This window comes from Schistocerca cancellata, chromosome 1 (genome assembly GCF_023864275.1).
Source record: "Schistocerca cancellata isolate TAMUIC-IGC-003103 chromosome 1, iqSchCanc2.1, whole genome shotgun sequence".
NCBI lineage: Eukaryota > Metazoa > Arthropoda > Insecta > Orthoptera > Acrididae > Schistocerca > Schistocerca cancellata.
In genome coordinates, this window is record NC_064626.1 from 1,176,772,443 (window position 1) to 1,176,791,203 (window position 18,761).

At 46.5% G+C, this 18,761-nt stretch overlaps 1 protein-coding gene across 1 annotated transcript in view; it reads right to left on the reverse strand.

Annotated features, from left to right (window-relative positions):
• LOC126094195 (RNA-binding protein Musashi homolog Rbp6) overlaps positions 1-18,761 on the reverse strand; it is a 1,305,639-nt gene that overhangs the window by 470,139 nt on the left and 816,739 nt on the right. The window lies entirely within an intron of this gene.

Sequence of the window (18,761 nt, forward strand, 5' to 3'; positions counted from 1 at the left end):
ATCAGAGCCGGACAAACGCTGCACAGTGTGCAGACTTGTGGAAGTGCTGCACATGTGCGCACGTGTGCGACAGCGACATCTGTTATTAGACATGTGTCCTAAATGAACGGCGGCGGCTCCACTTCGCTGTTTATGTGGTACAAGCAAGAGCGCAACATACCCAGTCTCGTTTACCCCTGGTAACCGTAACCTTAACGGATAAGTACTGAGAAATGGCAGGTACTGTGAAAAAGCAAAGAACGGGAGATGTATGTTCTCAGTCGTTTAAAAATGACTGGGAACTGCAATTCTTTTTGTAGCCGTTGGTGAAAACTCACAATGTTTGCTGTGCCGACCAATAATAGGCGGCCAGTGTAAGTTTTCAATTGAAAGACGCTACAATACATATCACAAAGACGAGTGTAATGTACTCAACAGTGAAGAACGGCAAGCAAAATTAAATGTCCTTAAGAAAATGGAAGAGACACATCAACTCGATTATCATTTCTCATGACCAGTGATAAACGTGTTTGGATTTATTCCCTTCAAAATTAAAAATTATTGTTTACTAACTGTGCATTATAGCCTCATTCTGCTCCATGTTACATTATTATCAGGAAGTTGGTCACTAAACCGATTGTTCCAATGTATACTTACATTTAGGTTTTTTTATTTTTTAATGTGTGAAGGGCTACGCTCAGCTGAAGTCGATAAAACATAACATTCATCTAATTGTCGGTTATTATGCAGATTTCAGACGGAACTGATGAAAGATGTAGCAATAATGGTATTGAAATAACAGATGATCATCGAGAGGTCTGCGGTTATCATTCTGTTCAGAGGTCAGTCAGACAGAAATTATGTGGGTGTAACTGAGCGCACCGAGAATTAGTTATAGGAAACCTTGCATTAGTTTAATGTTATTTGAAATCATGAATAAAGTTCGTTGGAAGTCGCTCAGTGCTCTCTTTCTTAAATACTAGATCAAAAACATTACCCGTATTTACGTGCCGTCAGTCAAGCTGCCTTAATAAAAACCCACGGTTGTTAAATGGTTCAAATGGCTCTGAGCACTATGGGACTTAACTTCTAAGGTCATCAGTCCCCTAGAACTTAGAACTACTTAAACCTAACTAACCTAAGGACATCACACACATCCATGCCCGAGCCAGGATTCGAACCTGCGACCGTAGCGGTCGCGCGGTCCAGACTGTAGCGCCTTTAACCGCTTGGCCACCCCGGTCGGCTCCACGGTTGTTAACTGTATTACTTGTCTTACTGGGTTAAAATGTTAACATAAAAGTAGACGTCTCAATGAGTAGACTGTGACAGTATTTTAAATGTTTAATACGCGAAGTACCTTCGCATGTTTGGCTTGGAAGCTGTGGAAAGAGCACTAGAATGCGCCGGTACAGAGTATCCCACAAGTGGATAAAGCGACATCTGTGCGTAGAAACATACACTACATGAACGCTGACGGCTGTGGCGTGCACGCTGTGACACAGAAGTTGCACACGTGCAGCAGCACCGCACGCCTGCGGAATTTCTGGCCGGCCCTGCTCTACATCTTTCCGTGCTAGCCCTGATTTCCCTTATTTTATTATTATGATTCTTTCTTCCTATGTAGGTTGACGTCAACAAAATACGAGTATTTTCGCATTCGGAGGAGAAAGTTGGAGATTGAAATTTTGTGAGAAGATTCTGCCGCAACGAAAGACGCCTTCGTTTTAATGATGTCCACCCCAAATCCTGTATCATGTCAATGACACTGTCTTCCCTATTTCACGATAATACAAAACACATTGTCCTTCATTGAACTTCCCGATGTACGCCGTCAGTCCTGTCTGGTACGGATTGCAGACAACGCAGCAGTACTCCAAAACAGAAAGAACAAGCGTAGTGTAAGCAGTCTCTATGTAGATCTGTTACATGTCAATAAAACGCCACCTTCCCCACAACATTTTCTGTGTGTTCCTCCCAATGCAAGTTGTTCGTAATTGTAATTCCTAGGTATTTAGTTGAATTTACGTTCTTTGTATTTCACTGATTTCTCGTGAAATGGAAGTTCAACGGTTTCCTCTTAGCACCCATGTGGATGACCTGTCACTTTTCGTTATGTAGGGTCAACTGCCAATTTTTGCACCATACAGATTCTTCTCTAAATCGTTTTGCAATTTGTTTTGTTCTTCTTATGACTTTAATAGTCGATAAACAACAGCATCATGTGCAAACAACCTAAGACGGTAGCTCAGATTGTCTCATGAATCGTTAATATAGATAAGGAACAGCTAGGGCCTAAAACGCTATCTTGGGGAACGCCAGGAATCATATGTTTTACTCGATGACTTTCCGTCAGTTACTACGAAATGTGACCTCTCTGACAGGAAATCACGAATCTTGCCACATACCTGAGACGGTATTCCACAAGCACGCAATTTCACTACAAGGCGCTTGTGTGGTAAGGTGTCAAAAGCGTTCTGGAAACGTAGAAAAATAAAAACAGTTTGAAATTCGTTGTCAATAGCACTCAACTGTTCATTTGAGTTTCACAAGAACGGTGTTGCCTAAATACGTGTGGACTGTCTGTCAATGCCGGGCGGGGTGGCCGAACGGTTCTAGGCGCTACAGTCTGGAACCGCCCGACCGCTACGTTCGCAAAATGGTTCAAATGGGTCTGAGCACTATGCGACTTAACTTCTGAGGTCACCAGTCGCCTAAACTTAGAACTAATTAAACCTCACTAACCTAAGGACATAACACACATCCATGCCCGAGGCAGGATTCGAACCTGCGACCGTAGCGGTCACGCAGTTCCAGACTGAAGCTCCTTTAACCGCACGGCCACACCGGCCGGCCTACGTTCGCAGGTTCGAATCCTGCCTCGGACATGGATGTGTGTGATGTCCTTAGGTTGGTTAGGTTTAAGTAGTTATAGCTTCTAGGGGACTGATGACCTCAGAAGTTAAGTCTCATAATGCTCAGAGCCATTTTTTTGTTGTTGTCTGCCAATGGACCGTTCTCTTCGAGGTAATCCATAAAGTTGGAACACAATATATGTTCCAAAATCCTTCTGCACATCAACGTTAATGATATAGGCCTGTAATTTAGTGGATTACTCCTATTACCATTCTTGAATAATGATGCGACCTGTGCAACTTTCCAGTTTTTGGGTACGGATCTTACGTCGAGCGAACGGTTGTATATGGTTGTTAAGTATGGAGCTATAGTATCAGCACACTAGGAAACCCGAACCTAACTTGGTAGACAGTCTTGACCTGAAGACTTGCTTTTGTTAAGTGATGCAAGTTCCTTCACTAATCCGAGGACATCTAATTCTAAGTTATTCAAGTTGGCATTTGTTCTTGGTTCCAATTCTAGAATATTTACTTCGTCTTCTTTGGTAAAGGAATTTCGGAAGGATGTCTCTAGTAATTCTACATTGGCAGCATTGTCGTGTATAATGTTTACATTGCTATCGCGCAGAACAAGATGAGTCTGCAGTTGCGGCTCTGAGCACTATGGGACTCAACATCTTAGGTCATAAGTCCCCTAGAACTTAGAACTACTTAAACCTAACTAACCTAAGGACATCACACACACCCATGCCCGAGGCAGGATTCGAACCTGCGACCGTAGCAGTCCCGCGGTTCCGGACTGCAGCGCCAGAACCGCACGGCCATCGCGGCCGGCCTGCAGTTGCGACCTCCAGTAACCTGGGATGTAATTCGTGCGCTCTTTGCAATTTGTCTCACATTCACGCAACACTAATGAACCACACGCGATATAAAGCGGTTGTAAACACTGTTAATAGCAAAGAATCAGAATAAAACCAGGCTGCAGCTTTTTAGTTGCCAGCATGCCGTGAATTCCAGCATGGCGGTGGCATGCAGGTGGATTGGACGCCTACAGCGCTTGGGAACACACACACACACACACACACACACACACACACACAGGTCCTGCACTGGGCCCCACGAGCCTCCTGTTAAATGCGTAATCAAGCGCTGGCTAGGGGGTCGTCACACACACACACACACACACACACACACACACACACACACACGCCGCGCGCGCGCATGCGCAGTAGACGGCGTGAAAGCGGCCGATGCGGATATTCGGAGTCCCTCGGCGGACTCTTTGTTGCCGCGGATGCCCGCGACCTGGCGCTAGCCGGGTGTACGGCGGCAACGCTAGCTGCGGCTCGCGCCTGGCACGAGCGGCGCGGCCCGGGCTCCATAACTCTTGCCGGCGAGCTGAACGCAAACACCGAGGCATGAAATATGTATGACATCCGCGGGCGAGGCACGGCCGTGCGGCGCCGCTTCCATTCGCCCTGCCGCGAGCGCGCCGTAGTGCGGCGCAGCGCAGCGCGCTGGAACTTCCGCGCAGGGCGGAAAGGGAAAGCGAAAGGGAAGGCAAAGGAAGGCCAGCTGCGTGCGTGTGTGTGCGCGAGTGCGTGCGTGCGTGTGCGGAGCGCGCGCCCGCGCTAGGAGCGGGAGGGGGAGAACGCCCTTCCGCGCCAGCTTTAGGCTGGTGTCGCGTTGTGCTGGACTGGGTAACACGGTGTGATGGGGACTACTGAAGCGGCACACGAGCAATTAAACCAGACGGGGCCACAGAAACGCTTGGCCGGCTGCAGGTAGTAAATAAATAAATATTAATAAGAAATTTTTGATTATTGGGGACTGGAAACACCTACTCAGCTACGTTAAAGTCCACTGCGCAGCAAAGAAGTTACTGCGGAAGTTACCATGCGGTGTGCTACGTCATTTTATGGCATAAAAGTCACCCCCACCTCCAACCCCCCCCCCCCCTTACCTGGCGCAGCAAGTGCAGACACTTCTACAAATTACTGACATGTTTCAGTGAACGAAAGGGACTTCTACATCTACGTATATACTCCGCTAGCCACCAAGAGGTGTGTGGCGGAGGGAACAATTCGCGCCAAAGTTATATTCCCCCCCCCCTCTGTTTCACTCGCGGATCGCACGAGGAAAAACGACTGTCTGAACGCCTCAGTACATCTTATTTCCCTTATCTTCAGGGTGCGATTTGTGCTTTAACCAGCGCCTTAGGGGGTTATTAGAATTATCTATGTTACTAGCTTGGACCGTGGCGTTACGCATGCTTAAACAGCTATTTATAAATAGATGTTAATGCCGAAACTCACTATTCACGCGTATGCACTATCAGAAAAGCCATCCCTTGTTATATCTTTAAAAGTACATTATAGGTACAGCTTATTTACAAAATCATCTATATACAGGTATACGAAGGGGAATCAAAAAGTAGCGGCAATTTGTGAAAAGCTGTACTTATTCTGACGATAGAAAACTGAAACATATTAATAGTATTAATAGTAAGACTTATTAAAAACTTTCAGTGTTCGGCTTCACAAATTTAAATTATATGTAAAGTTTTACTCCAGTGCGTGGGAAATAAACATCCCACGTTGGGACGCATAAACTAAAACCAGAGGAGGGGATGGTCTGATGCAGAAGGGGGGGGGGGAATCCCCCCCCCCCTCCGCCCCATGCAAATCGCACACTGCTTATCTTTGAATGATAATCATTACGCGATTTTATAGTTGGTGGCAATAATATATGCTCTACGTATGAAGACTTGATTTCGGAATTTAGTGAGCAGCCCCTTCTGTTTAACGTGTCTTCTATCTGCAAGTGTGTCCCACTTCAAACTTTCTATGACATTTGTAACGCTCTCGCGATTGCTAAATGTACCAGTCGCGAATCTTGCCGCTCTTCTTTGGACCTTTTCAATTTCTTGAATGAGATCCAACTGGTAGCGGTCCCATACAGACGAACAATACTCTAAGACTGGAAGAACTAAAGTATTGTAAGCAATTTCCTTTGTTGAAGGACTGCATCGCTTCAGGATTCTACCAATAAACCGCAATCCAGGGTTCGCCTTACCCGTTACTTGTGTAATCTGATCATTCCATTTGAGATCATTTCGAATAGTCACACCCAGATACTTGACTGATGTTACCGCTTCCAAAGACTGTTCATTTATTTTGTACTCATACATTAATGGGGATTTTCGCCTGGTTACACGCAGTACTTACTAATATTCAGAGATAACTGCCAGTCATTAAACCGCGCATTTATTTTCTGCAAATCCTCCTTGATTGTTCACAACTTTCGTGTGATACTGCTTTCCTGTAGACTACAGCACCATCGGCAAACAGTCTAAGGCCACTGTCAATACCATCAACCAGATCCTTTATGTAAATCGTAAAAAGCAGAGGACCTATTACGCTGCCCTGGGGCACACCTGAAGTTACTCTTGTTTCTGTTGAAGTTACCCCGTTCACGACGACATACTGCTCCCTGTCTGTTAGAAAACTTCCTATCCAACCGCATATGTCACTGGATAGACCGTAAGCACGCACTTTTTGCAGCAAGCGACAGTGCGAAACTGAGTCGAACGCCTTTCGAAAGTCGAGAAATATGGCATCAACCTGGGAGCCGGTATCTAGAGCCTGTTGTATATCATGCGCAAAGAGGGCCAGTTGTGTCTCACATGACCGCTGTTTCCTAAAACCGTGCTGGTTTCTGCAGATGAGCTTCTCACAGTCTAGAAAGGTCATTATGACTGAACACAAATATGTTCCATGATTCTACAACAAATCGATTTCAGTGAAATTGGCCGGTAATTATGTGCATCCGATTTTCTACCATTTTATAGATTGCTATGACCTCCGGTCGAGGTGGCCTAGCGGTTCTAGGCACTACAGTCTGGAACCGCGCGATCGCTACGGTCGCAGGTTCGAATCCTGCCTCGGGCATGGATGTGTGTGATGTCCTTAACTTAGTTAGGTTTAAGTAGTTCTAAGTTCTAGGGGACTGATGACCACAGATGTTAAGTCTCATAGTGCTCAGAGCCATTTGAACCATTTTTGTCAGCAATAGAAGGTATTGAGTTATTTGTAGCGTTCACAGATTTTACGTACGACCCAATTTTTTGGGGTTATTTTTAGAATCTACAGATAAAATATTGTTTTCAAAAATGGCTCTGAGCACTATGGGACCTAACATCTGAGGTCCTCAGTCCCCTAGAACTTAGAACTACTTAAAGCTAACTAACCTAAGAACATCACACACAACCATGCCCGAGGCAGGATTCGAACCTGCGACCGCGGTCGAGCGCTTCCAGACTGAAACGCCTAGAAGCGCTCGACCACTCCGGCCGGCAAAATGTTGTTTTCAAATTCGTTAAAAGAGTCTGTCATTGTCCTTCTGACAGCTGAGAAGACAGTAAATTACATTTATTTCCGTGGAGATTTGACGGGTGTGGCAGTATTGTTGTTTTATTGTTGTGATGACTATCGGTGGGAATAGCCAGTATCCAGAAGGAGACGGTGTTCAAATCCTGCGTCCGGCCATCCTGATTTAGGTTTTCCGTGATTTCCCTAAACCACTCCAGGCAAATGCCGGGATGGTTCCTCTCAAAGGGCACGGCCGACTTCCTTCCCCATCCTTACCTAATCCGATGAGACCGATGACCTCGATGTCTGGTTTCTTTCCCCCCCCCCCCCAAAAAAAAAACAAAAAAACGGTGTTCCAGTCCAGTGGTCGGATCACGGAAACTTTCCTGGAAGTAAGCGGATAGCTGCAGGACTTTGACATTGGAGCTGTAAGAAGTTTAACCCAGCCTCGCGTGTCAAAGCGACGCTGGCGACCTTGTAGTGTAGCAGAGCAAAGAGTTAATGTGGGTCCTCCAGTAAACGTTTGCGATTAAATCCGCGAAGCAGTACGTCGCGTAATTAGCCTCGCGCGCAGCGTGTCGCCAAGTATGCGCGGGTTCGGCCGAGGGAGCGACAGACACCTTGCGCGATGTCGCGGAAACTCCGAAGCGCGGGTGAAAGGAACGCCCCAGCAGGTGCCGCAGTTGCCTGCTGCGCGACCCGCCGCTCGCATCGAGCTGCCTCATTTGTTTGTGCCGCCTGTTTCGCTTCCGCGGGCGCCATCGCTAATTGGCAGGCGCCGCCTGTGAACAGCGCAGATCCCAGTGCGACTCGGCGCGGCGTCCAATATTTGCTGAGTGCTGCGCCGGCGATTGTATTGGGACGCGGCCGGAGATCCGCCGTGACGGATGCGACGCAGGAGCTGCCAGGGGTCGACGGACGCGTCGCCGACCTCCACGTGGCGGACCGAAGCCACGGAGCGGCTATGCCACCAACGTAAGCGATTGCTGAATGTGCCTGCTTGCACCGATTGCATTTCAGTCATTCGCAATTAGGAATTGGAGTGTATTCGCAAAACGGTAAATCACGTCTAACGATCACTTGTTCGCTCAACACTACAAGCAGTATATCTCGATATAGATGACTACATCCGCATGTCTACTCCGCACTTAACAATTAAGAGCCTGGATGAAAGTTCATCGAATTACACTACTGGCTAATTGCTACACCAAGAAGAAATGCAGATGAGAAACGGGTATTCGTTGGACAAATATATTATACTAGAACTGACATGTGATTACATTTTCACGCAATTTGAGTGCATAGATCCTGAGAAATCAGTACCCAGAACAAACACCTCTGGCCGTAATAACGGTCTTGATACGCCTGGGCATTGAGTCAAATAGAGCTTGGATGACGTGTACAGGTACAGCTGCCCATGCAGCTTCAACACGATACCACAGTTCATCAATAGTAGTGACTGGCATATCGTGACGAGCCAGTTGCTCGGCCACCATTGACGAAACGTTTTCAGTTGGTGAGAGATCTGGAGAATGTGCCGACCAGGGCAGCAGTCGAACATTTTCTGTATCCACGAAAGCTCGTACAGGACCTGCAACATGCGGTCGTGCATTATCCTGCTGAAATGTAGGGTTTCGCAAGGAGGTGGTGGAGCCACGGGTCGTAACACATCTGAAATATAACGTCATCTGAAATATAACGTCCACTTTTCAAAGTGCCGTCAATGCGAACAAGAGGTGACCGAGACGTGTAACCAATGGCACCCCATACCATCACGCCGGATGATACGCCAGTATGGCGATGACGAATACACGCTTCCAATGTGCGTTCAACCGCGATGTCATCAAACACGGATGCCACCATCGTGATGCTGTAAACAGAACCTGGATTCATCGGAGAAAATGACGTTTTGCCATTCGTTCACCCAGGTTCGTCGTTGAGTTCACCATCGCAGGCACTCCTGTCTGTCATGCAGCGTCAAGCGTAACCGCAGCCATGGTCTCCGAGCTGATAGTCCATGCTGCTGCAAACGTCGTCGTCGATCTGTTCGTGTAGATGGTTGTTGTCTTGCAAACGTCCCCATCTGTTGACTCAGGGATCGAGACGTGGCTGCACGATCCGTTACAGCCATGCAAATAAGATGCCTGTCATCTCGACTGCTAGTGATACGAGGCCGTTGGGATCCAGCACGGCGTTCCGTATTACCCTCCAGAATCCACCGATTCCATATTCAGCTAACAGTCATTGAATCTCGACCAACGCGAGCAGCAATGTCGCGATACGATAAACCGCAATCGCGATAGGCTACAATCTGACCTTTATCAAAGTCGGAAACGTGATGGTACGCATTTCTTCTCCTTACACGAGGCATCACAACAACGTTTCACCAGGCAACGCCGGTCAACTGCTGTTTGTGTATGAGAAATCGGTTGGAAACTTTCCTCATGTAAGCACGTTGTAGGTGTCGCCACCGGCGCCAACTTTGTGTGAATGCTCTGAAAAGCTAATCATTTGCATGTCACAGCATCTTCTTACTGTCGGGTAAATTTCGTGTCTGTAGCACGTCATTTTCGTGGTGTAGCAATTGTAATGGCCAGTAGTGTAATTTCAGACAATTTCTGTACCGTGCCACTTCGAGCAGCGCGCACGAAAAACAAATACTTAAATCTTTCCGTGCGAGTTGTGATTTCTCTTACTATGATTATCATTTGCCCTATGAATTCTGGCGTCAGGAAAACGTTTACTCACTCAAAGGAGACAGCTGGCGACGGAAATTTCGTGAAAAAATTTCGCTGCAACGAAAAAACGCCTTTGTTTTAATGATGTCACCCACAACCCGCGCATCATACCAGTGACACTCTGTCCCATGTATTGCAATAGGAAAAAACGAGCTGCCCTTTTTTGAACTTCTTCGATGTCCTCCGCAGATCCTACATGAAAAGGATCCCACATCACGCGACATTACTCTAGTGGAGGATGGACAGACGTAGTGTAGAAAGTCTCTCTGATGAGTTTGTGCTTCTGAGTGTTCTGACACCAGAACGAGTGTTTAGGCACTAAAACGCATTCTATAGTTGGCCTTTTCCCCATCATAATCTATGAGCTCGTCCCAATTTAAGCTATTCGCAACTGTTATCCCTAGCCTTTAGAGTTGTCTGATTTATCGTGCAACCGAAATTTAACAGATTATTTTTAGTAATAATGTAGATGACTTCACGCTCTTCATTATCTAGAATCAATTGCTACCTTCCGCACCACATAGATGTGTAGATCATTTTCCAAGTGGTTTGCAACTTCCGATGAGTTTATGAGACGGTAGATGACAGAATCGTCTTCAGACAATCGAAAAGGGCATCTAAGATTATCTCTTAAACAGTTTATACAGATTAGGAACAGCAGAGGTCCTACAACACTCCCTAGGGGAACGCCGGACATAATTTCTATTTTTTTGTTTTCACTAATACCAGCATAGGAAGTTATAAGTTTTTCAATTTTTGAAAAATTTTTGCTGTTCTCTTTCGACTGGTATCAAGAATTTGCATCAAAATAAATGTCGATCGAAATATGAACATTCATATTGTAATAATTGTCAAAATAATGGGAAAAGACATATTTATGTTCTTTGTGGTGTTGCTATTGGCGACGCACTCATTCACTCAACAGGAGCGTATATATTGAGCCTTATCCACTGCATCGTAATGAAAAGTTACTACAGAATTTAGTGCAACAGTGCACTACGAAGAAGTTATTTTAGAATGCGGATATTCCGAAAGTTTTAATCAGCTGTATACATACATTGGAAAAAGTCTTGAGAAGTGCTAAAAGTGGGAAAAGATGTTTGGTTTTAAAATTCTCAGCCGAAGACAATACTACGAATGGAAAACATTATTTATGTATTACCTGAAGTCTCCTGAGTGAGCTCGCCAAGTTTCCGTCACTTCCGGCCGATAGTGTAGCTGCAGGACAATTTCAAGGTGGCGTCTGTACGTGATGTACGTTACAAGAAATTTCTCACTTCAGTGAAAGGAACTGTGGGGAATATTCACAAACACTTGTACTAAGTCTATGGAGCATTTGCTGTCGACAGAAGTACAGTTAGTAGTTGGACATGGAGGGTGAGCTCATCAGAAGGCGGTTCGGAAGAGCTCCACGATTTGCAGCGGTACGACCATCCACGGCTGTCACACCTGACACACTTGTCCAAGCCCCCTCGGATTTCCAGTTGTATGGGTCATTAAAGGATGCCATTCGTGGATGAGATTTTGAGGACGATGAGGAGGTGATTCACTGATAGAAGCACAGGCTCCGCCACCAGGACAAGGATTGGTACCGACAGGGCATACACGCCCTTGTTTCGCGCTCGAGGAAGGCCATAGAACGAGATGGAGATTACGTGAAAAAATAGGATGTGTAGATAAAACACCATTCTTTCGTGTGTGTAATTCTCATTATGTCCAATGAAGAATGGTTGAAGAAAAAAATGTGGTGCAACCCTCGTGTATCACTGTGGAAGAAACAGGCGATTCAAAGTTGTAATATGAGTGCCTGATTATCATCGTTGGTTGTCTGAACAGCCAGGACAATACGGCTGCTTCTGGCACAGACAATAAAAAAAAGAGTCTTCCTTTCTCACCATATACTTCCTAAAGTGAGGCGAAACTGCAAACCTTGGCGTGATTAACTTTAGACAGTCAGGCAGAATTAAATATCGCAAGAAACTGTGGTCAAGAAGGGACAGGACAAGGTCGATCCTCGTTGTTGTTGTTGTTGTTGTTGTTGTTGTAGTCTTCAGTCCTGAGACTGATTTGATGCAGCTCTCCATGCTACTCTATCCTGTGCAAGCTTCTTCATCTCCCAGTACTTACTACAACCTACATCCTTCTGAATCTGCTTAGTGTATTCATCTCTTGTCTCCCTCGACGATTTTTACCCTCCACGCTGCCCTCCAGTACTCAATTTGTGATCCCTTGATGCCCCAGAACATGTCCTACCAACCGGTCCCTTCTTCTTGTCAAGCTGCGCCACAAGCTCCTCTTCTCCCCAATTCTATTCAATACCTCCTCATTAGTTATGTTTTCTACCCATCTAATCTTCAGCATTCTTCTGTAGCAGCACATTTCGAAAGCTTCTATTCTCTTCTTGTCCAAACTGTTTATCGTCCATGTTTCACTTCCATACATGGCTTCACTCCATACAAATACTTTCAGAAACGACTTCCTGACACTTAAATCTATACTCGAAGTTAACAAATTTCTCTTCTTCAGAAACGCTTTCCTTGCCATTGCCAGTCTGCATTTTATATCCTCTCTACTTCGACCATGATCAGTTATTTTGCTCCCCAAATAGCAAAACTCCTTTACTACTTTAAGTGTCTCATTTCCTAACCTAATTCCCTTAGCATCACCAGACTTAATTCGACGAGATTCCATTATGCTCGTTTTGTTATTGTAGATGTTCATCTTATATCCTCCTTTAAAGACACTGTCCATTCCGTTCAACTGCTCTTCCACGTTCTTTGCTGTCTCTGACAGAATTACAATGTCATCGGCGAACCTAAGACATAATGTTTAAGGTGTATCCGATCCGCCACAAACGGAAACTCGCTGTTTAATGGCGACAGTTGGCAACCGCGTGCAGCTCGGGGCGCGGCGCGGCGCGGTAGAACGCACGAGGCACTGCAGTCGGCCCCGCTGCCTCTCCGACGCATCGTGCGTGCGGCGGCGGTGAACCCTGCTGACCCGCAGACCCAGTGGGCAAGGTGCCAGCAGTGTGGCTGCGGAACCCGCCAGCCGCCTTCTGTGGTGGACCCGCTCCGCCAGTCGTTCCGCCAGCCACCGCCGACGATCTGGGATCACGTCCTGACTGCCACCAGGATCCCCCATGCGGGCTCATGCCAAGTAATTTAGTCTGTCCCCAGACTGTTCCATTTTAGGCTGTCAAAGCGACAGAGCATTCTCAGTATTGTAGGACACTCAGTATAATGTCGTTTATTGAAACTGAACCACACTTCTCGAACAATCACTATATACACACAAAAACAAATAACTTGTAGACGACCATTCATCAAGAGCGTCGGTGAGGTCCGTCTGAGCTGGTCCTAGCTCCGCGAGGAACTGGCTGTACTGCTGCTGCGCTGGCCTCATAAAGCCAGCGGAGGTCGGTGCAGTACTCCAACTTTCCCTGTATCTGTGAGGCGACCTCTGCAGAATAAGGTTCGAATTAGTCTCTAGCAAGTTGTGTTTGTTTTGAAAAATTGTTTTCCTCTTGGTTGCGCCTGCAATTGCTTCTGTATGTTACATGGTACACAGGGGTGTCTTGAGTGTAGTCTGCTTAGCAGGAGCCGTATGTGGCAGACGTAACAGTCGCAGTTCAGAGGTCCGGAACAAACTTATAATACCAGATTCAAAAGTTCGTGTTACGATCCACTGGAGAATCGAAACGGAACAGATAAAGGAACATCCAAATACAAGCCAGGTCCTGAAATAGTTCTCGTAACTGTAAGGACGAGATAGGTTAAGTATAACATGTTAACAACTTGGTTGAAATGAGTGACTGTGGGAGCATGTTGCCAGAGGTCTCCCATTTCTTATAAGATGGTATGACAGCAAATATCCAACAATTTCAGGGAATCGCTGCTCGGACCGTAACAGGTGGATATAGCGCAGACGAACGTGTAACAGAAATGATCAGGGTACGTATATGGGAGCCGGCCGCTGTGGCCGAGTGGTTATAGGCGCTCCAGTCTGCAACCTCGCGACTGCTACGGCCGATGGTTCGAATCCTGCCTCGCGCATGGATGTCTGTGATGTCCTTAGGTTAGTTAGGTTTACGTAGTACTAAGTTGTAGGGGACTGATGACCTCAAATGTTATGTCCCATAGTGCTCAGAGCCATTTGAACCATTTAAACGCATATGGGGATGTTTGGAAGGACAGATCGCTGCTGACTGTATGCTGGAGATGTTCAGTTGCAGACAGGCCTAACAAAAAGACTGCTAAACAAGCAAGCTTTCGGACAAATGGCTTTCCTATAAAGTAGACACCCCCCCCCCCCCCCGCACACACACACACATTTGCATTCAAACACAACTCACACACACATGACCACTGTACGTGGCCGCCGAAACCTTTAGAAGGTCTTTTGGCCGAAAGCTTACATGTTTAGCAGTCTTTTTGTTGTGTCTGTCTGCAGCTCAGTATCTCCACTATATGGTTGAGTATCAGTCCGTCCTTTCCATAACACTGTCGTTATTCCAGCCAGGGTTTTCCATTGCTTGGAAGAAAAATTCTCGCGAAATCTTGTCGTGTCAGTTTAGATAACCTGTATTCGAAGAATCCTGTGGGAATGTTCTGCTGCCACAGCTGTATATCTCACATAGAGAACTTGAGAATAAGACAAGGAAGCTTAGGGAGCGTATAGACGTACAATCATTTTACCCTCGCTGGATCACGAGTGGAATAGGGAAGAAAACTGATAACACTCCACTTTTTTAAGTGCCTTTCGAACTATACACGGTGTATCGTAATTTCGAGACGTATTCGGAAAGTAAGATCCGATTAGGCGCGAAATGGAAACCACTATGAAACTCCGATGGAACTTTGCGCAAATGTGTTAGGCAGTGTCTTTAGTGTGCCTGTCGATCGCTTCACGTCGCTCATTTCAGTTCAGAGCGCAAAGTGATCACGTAGAAATGCCTAAAACAACAGTGTCTCCTACCAGGTATGTGGAGCTGGTGAGAGATTTCGCCTGAAGCTATGCAGCCCACATAACATAAATGCCATGCGTTTCTTTCTTCAAGACAATTTTCAGCCGCATTCTGCAGGGGCAATGAAGATGGTCTTGCAGCGTTTTCGATGGGAAGTGTTTTAACACCCACAATACAGCCCTTAATTGGATCGCTCCGCTGTTCATCTCTGCTCACATGGACCGCTGGCTACGAGGACAACATTTTGGCACAAACAACGAACTGGCGGAATGCACAGGCGGTTGCTTTCTGTGACGAGGGTACTGGAAAGTTTGTACAACGCTACGACAAACGTCTACGTCGGAGCGGTGTCTATTTAGAGGGCTAGCTAGAAGGTGTGGCTGACTGTTGCGAATAAATTTTTTTTTATTTTCACTGTGGTTTTCATTTCGCGACCGATCGATCCTTACTTTCCGAACAGCCCTCGTACTAAAAATCGTGTATGCAGGTAGGTATCTCATAAAAAGTCTCGTATTTTGTTAAGAGTTGTTTCAGTTCTATTCTAAAAGCTATCAGACTAAAGGAGGCGAACACCAAACGAAGTTAAATTTCACAGGGCATCAGCTGCTAATATGGGTTAAGTTAGTACGCGGTAGCACGCTTATTCGCGTGACGGACCTGCCTCTCAAAATCTTCCGACACGAAATACGTTCGACACGAGAGGTCGGCTCGGCGTAGCTTTAACGCTGCCCGCAATAACGCAGGCGGCACGTCTGGACGAACGCCGAATTCATGACGCGCCGAAGGTCGTCCGAGAATCGATACCCCCAAATATTCTAGCAGCGCTATCGGAAGATGCTACGTGCACGCACCTGCAAACTACGGGCCACGTCGTGAAAGTGCGCGCGTGTACGCCAGAGGGAGGGAGAGGGGATGGAAAGGAGGGGCAGAGAGACAGGGTAAAAGGTGGGAGGGCACCAGAACATCGCAATGACGAACGAGTCATCTCTGCGCATGCGCGCAATCAGTTGAGTGCTAGCGCGCTCTGCAGTGCGATGCAACGGACCCGCCAGACCGCGCCTTTCTGGAAATATTCAGATGGAAATACTTTATACACCTACTGCGTTCTGTCCTCATTCTTTCAGGGGGAGAAAAATACCACGCATCTCGTCGTATATGCAACATGATGTACTCGTACGTATGCGCCTACCTGCCTCGGCAATACATCCGAGGAACACCATTTCTGGCGTGCAGGCATCTTCTTACCTCTTCCATCATTCTGAAAATAAAATAAAAAGTAAGCCAGAGATGTTTCAGCGTCAGTTCCGTATCCGGCACCTGCAGGAAGGGGTCTCAAAACTTCCACAGATTCTTGGTTTTACACTGCTGTCCATTAGAATTGCAGCACCACGAAGGCGCCATGCAGCAAAAATGAAACTGACATGAAGTGCACTACATACTTGTACAGGGTGGCCAAAATAAAGTTGACTCGGAAAATAATTCATGCACCTTAAAGATAGGTAACACAATTTACATCATACCTCCTGGACAACTATGTTCAAAGTTGGGTTGCCTATCTTAAGGTACATGAAATATTTTTCGGGACAGTTTTATTTTGTCCACTGCGTACCTGCGAAGAATTACACTACTGGCCATTAAAATTGCTACACCTCGAAGATGACGTGCTACAGACGCGAAATTTAACCGACAGGAAGAAGATGCTGTGATATGCAAATGATTAGCTTTTCACAGCATTCAGACAAGGTTGGCGCCGGTGGCGACACCTACAACGAGCTGACATGAGGAAAGCTTCCAACCGACTTCTAGTAAACAAACAGCAGTTGACCGGCGTTGCCTGGTGAAGCGTTGTTGTGATCCCTCATGTAAGGAGGAGAATTGCGTACCATCACGTTTCCGACTTTGATAAAGATCGGATTGTAGCCTATCGCGATTGCGGTTTCTCGTATAGCGACAATGCTGCTCGCGTTGGTCGAGATTCAATGACTGTTAACAGAATATGGAATCGGTGGGTTGAGGAGGGTAATACGGAACGCCGTGCTGGATCCCAACGGCCTCGTATCACTAGCAGTCGAGATGACAGGCATCTTATCCGCATGGCTGTAACGGATCGTGTAGCAACGTCTCGATTCCTGAGTCAACAGATGCGGACCTTTGCAAGACAACAACCATCTGCAGGAACAGTTCGACGACGTTTGCAGCAGCTTGGACCATAGCTCGGAGGCCATGGCTGCGGTTACCCTTGACGCTCGTTAAGTAACATAACATGTTAACAAATGGCTCTGAGAACTATGGGACTTAACAGCTGAGGTCATCAGTCCCCTAGATCTTAGAACTACTTAAGCCTAACTAACCTAAGGACATCACACACATCCATGCACGAGGCAGGATTCGAACCTGCGACCGTAGCGGTCGCGCGGTTCCAAACTGAAGCGCCTAGAAGAGTGGAACACTAAGAACGAAGTGCATGGATTAAAAAGTGTGTAAAACAAGTATGTTGTCTTTCACCCCTGTTGTTCAGTCTACACGTCGAAGAAGCAATGACGGAAATAAAAAGAACGGTTCAATAGTGGGATTAAAATTCAAGGTGAAAGGGTATCAAGATTGATGCTGTAGAAAAGACCTATCAAACGCGCTCGTTCAGAGAAAACATACAAATACAGAAATATGATAATAGCTTCAACAAGAAAGAAGAAAGCCTCAAGCTGAAACAAACCTGGATTCCTGTGCTGCAGCGAACGACCGTTGCATGTAGCAAGGGGAGAACCGCACTGGAAATGCCCACGGGAAAGCCCTTGGACCTTAGCGCCCCAGTTACGTACAATGCGCGGCCACGAGCTCAGCTCCAGTCCACCACCAACACTGGAGGTACTGGAGGGTGAAGCTCTGACAAACGTCGGCCGAAGAACCCGAGACAGCAACCAACAGACAGTTTTTCAATAAGTGGCCACGAAAGCCTTAACAGTTTTGTGCACCGAAACACCCTGTGTACGTCACGTTAGAATGTAGCCTCAGTCGAGCAGTTCACAGTGGTTCGTTGCGTATGTACAGCCGTGGACAAAACGAACGAGACCCCTCGCCTTTTCGTTATGCTGATCCGCACAGCTTTAAAGTCTGCTACACAGCATAACAGGCGAGGCGACGAAGTGCTACCAACATACTATGCAAGTTTGCTCAGCTGATGTGCTGGCGAAACTCGCGCTTCGAAGACGCCACAGCATCGTCTGCCACCACATCGTGGGAAACGAAATACCTCAAGTATAAGCCAATGTGTTTTATTCGCATGTCTGTGACTATGACTTGGATGTAAAGTGTGGTTATGGATAGTACGTATGCTCAGATTGCGAATCTTCTTTCTTAAATGAACTGCACAAAAAATCATTCACCAGAATTTAATAACTTTTTAGTAACACCAGATATGTTAAACAGCTTGTCGGCGCGGGTTAGCCGTGCCCTCAACGGCGTCATATCGCGGATCGCGCGGCTCGTTGCGCCGTCAGTTCGAATCCTTCCCCGGGCATGGATGTGCGTTAGGTTAGGTAGGTTGAAGTAGTTCTAGATCTAGGGGACTGATGACCTAAGCAGTTTGGTGGCATACTTCTTAGAGCCATTTTTTTGACCTTTCGCGTAAATTTTCTTTACATAAACGGGCGTATCTTTAGATTGGGTTGACGTAGTTCACTTTTTTACACCACCAAGGGACCGTATACCGCAGGAAGTGCGATACATTTCCGCTTATTATGTCCACCCGTACTCGAGATAAACGGGTTTTAATGGTTGGGTAGACAGATAGACGGTCAAGAAAGTGAGACTAGTAGGGTTTCATTTTTACCGATTTACGTGGCGAAATCCTAAC